The following is a 3,058-nucleotide window of genomic DNA, read 5'->3' as shown; positions in this document are numbered from 1 at the left end:
AAAAGAACAGAGTTTCTCAGTATCAGAACTGAGAGAGAAAATGTTTTGATAAAGCTGCTGATCTCTTGAGTTGTATTTTTGCAGCTATAGTCTATAGTCTAAATAAAAGAGAAAAAAATAAATTTTAAGGAAAAACTGTAAATTCAATCTGGGGATTGTTGAGGCCCTTGTGGAGATGGACATACAAGTCGGAGAAGCTTCTGAAGCCCAAGGCAGAGTTCTTGGCAATGTGTACTTGAGAGAAATCAACAAATAACTAAAAAATAAAGTACAACGTGTAGTTGTGAGATCACAATGTGTGCTTGAATACACAGTGGTAAGAGACGAAAGCCTAGGATAGAAATCCAAGATAGTAGTTCTCAAACTTGGTTGCACTTTGGAATCAACTGCAGAGTTAAAGGAAAATATATTGATTTCAGAGTCTTTTCCTGCAGGTGTTTTTATTTACTCACTGTTGGGTATGACCTAGACATCATGATATTTAAAAACTCTGTAGGTGATTGAAATAGTAAAAATTGATAACTTATGCTCCAAAATATATTAAACTTAAGGAAAATAGACAAAGATATGCTCACAAAGGAGACTTGGAATAGGAATAGAAAACGTGATGGAGGAAATATAGAAGCTGTAGTATTTAGATCCAATTTTGCATAAAATAGACCCCAACAGATAAATGTCTGTGTTCCACTTCTGGATTTTATGTATTATAAAAAGAACTGGGCTTGAGAACATATTTAATTGAGTAACCTAAAACAACCCACTAGATCAGAACTTCAGTACAATCATCCTTAAAGTGTGGGTAATAACCCATTCCATTTAACCTCATCACTCTAAGCATAATAAGGTATTTGACAGAACCTGGCAAACAATGTTATACCATTCCCAAGTGAGGTATTTAAAGTCAAATTACGCTCTATTCCTGACTTCCTACATTTCTAACTTTCATAGGAAAATTAGGCCTATGTTTAAGAAGAGTGACTCAGAAAAGGGAAATGTAGGGTGAATATAAATGTCAGGTAATTATTTGGGTTTCCTTTTCTTCCTAGTGGCCTAACGTCATCACCATTATAACTGCTTTAACAGTTCCGTTAATCATATTTCTGATGAAATTGGCAGTTAGTAGCAAGGGAAGGCAATCTTCACAGAAACAGTAGGTGCCTTTCTCATAATTGAGCTTGGAATGAAGAAAGCAGAAAATTTTATCAAATAATTTAAAAGGAACCATCATGGTTCATGCCTAGAAAAAATATAGGATGCTGATAAGAGCATATGTTTTCCATCCCTTTCAGAAAATTGCCAGGTTCAGACCTGGAGTGGGGCATTAGAAGACACATATATTTTGAAGCTCTTTAGAGTTTAGATTAGAAAAAAGTGTGTGGGGGAGAATATACCACAGGGAATGACACTACCCAGAGAAAAGATTAAAAGGGTGAAACAATAGGTTATTTTCATCTTTAATGTCTGTGACTGCACTGGAATTGGGAGCAGAAAAGTGGTCTTGTCTGTTCTGATTAGAATACTTACTGAGGAAAGCGATTCTATCCCAAGGGAATCAGTAAGTGGCAAACAGTTTAAGGGCAGTAAACTAAGAACTTGCATCACTATTTAAATATTAGGTACCAAAGAACAGAAAGTAATGCAGCTACATAGACATATTTGGAGATCCATGCTTTGATCTTCCAAGCTACGCTTCAAACAAATCCTGAATGGAAGTTAAAAAAAAAAAAAAAAACAAACTCACACCAGGATAAATTAAATAATTCTACCATCCTAAGGCTTGTATAGTGAAACATATATTTTTATAGGTTGAGAAAAGAAGTTTCAGTTTAAAAAAAATCTGGTTGTACAGAAGACAGGAGATCTAAAGTCAGGTATTAAAATAGCAAAATATTTAGTCACTTGGAAAGTATGATTCTATTTAGTATCAATTTAATATACCAGTCTTACAAGGTGGATCATTATTGGAATGTCTATTTTAATTTATTTGTTTGTTCACCACTCCATCAATAATGTGCCATTATGTGTCTCTGCAATAAACACTTGTTGAGAAATATGTGAGGGTTGGTTAGCTCTTGTTCTACCTTTCAAGAACTAGCATTCCTGGAGTTTCTCTCATGGCTCAGCAGTTAACAAACCTGACTAGTATCCATGAGGATGCGGGTTCTTCGACCTCATTCATTGGGTTAAGGATCTGGCGTAGCCATGAGCTGTGGTGTAGGTCATAGCCATGGCTTGGATCTCATGTTGCTGTGACTGTGGTGTAGGCCAAGGCTGCAGCTCTGATTGGACTATTAGCTTGTGAACATTCATATTCCGTGGATGTGGTCCTAAAAAGACAACAACAAACAAACAAACAAAACCCCCCAAAAAACCTTGCATTCCTATGGTATAGAAACAAAAATGTATATCTAATATTAAAATATAAGATAGAGTGATGTAAATCACATAATATGTGAGTAAAATTATATGTGGGAGATTTTTACAAAAATGTGTCTAACAAAGAATTCATTTATATCCAGACTACACAAATTGCTCTCAATCTCAGTAGTAAAAACTGAAAGTCCAATTAGAAATTGGGCAAAATTCACAAATACGTATTTCAACAAAGATGTACAAATAGTAAATAAACACAAGAGATGTTCAACATCATTGGCTGATAGGGAGATACAAATTAAAACCAGTAGGTTATATTACTACATACTTATTAGAATGGCTAAAGTAAAAATAATAACACCAAATTGTTGGTTAGAATATAAAATGGTATAGACCCCTGGGAAGCAATTTGTCACTATCATACAAAACTAAACGTGCACTTATCATAAGACCTCACAATCACACAATTTGATTGCTCTCCCAGAGAGAAAACTCTATGTTTACACAAAAACCCACACATAAATAGTTATATCAGCTTTATTTATAATAGTCCCAAACTGGAAACAAACTAAATATCCCTCAGTTAGTGAATCATTAAACAGAAGGTCATACCCACATCATGCAGTGTATCACTCAACATTAAAAGGGAGTGAAATATTGATACACACAACAACTTGGAGTGGCT

This window comes from Phacochoerus africanus, chromosome 9 (genome assembly GCF_016906955.1).
Source record: "Phacochoerus africanus isolate WHEZ1 chromosome 9, ROS_Pafr_v1, whole genome shotgun sequence".
Lineage (NCBI taxonomy): Eukaryota > Metazoa > Chordata > Mammalia > Artiodactyla > Suidae > Phacochoerus > Phacochoerus africanus.
The sequence above is the reverse complement of the archived record's forward strand: the minus strand, read 5'-3'. Positions refer to the sequence as shown.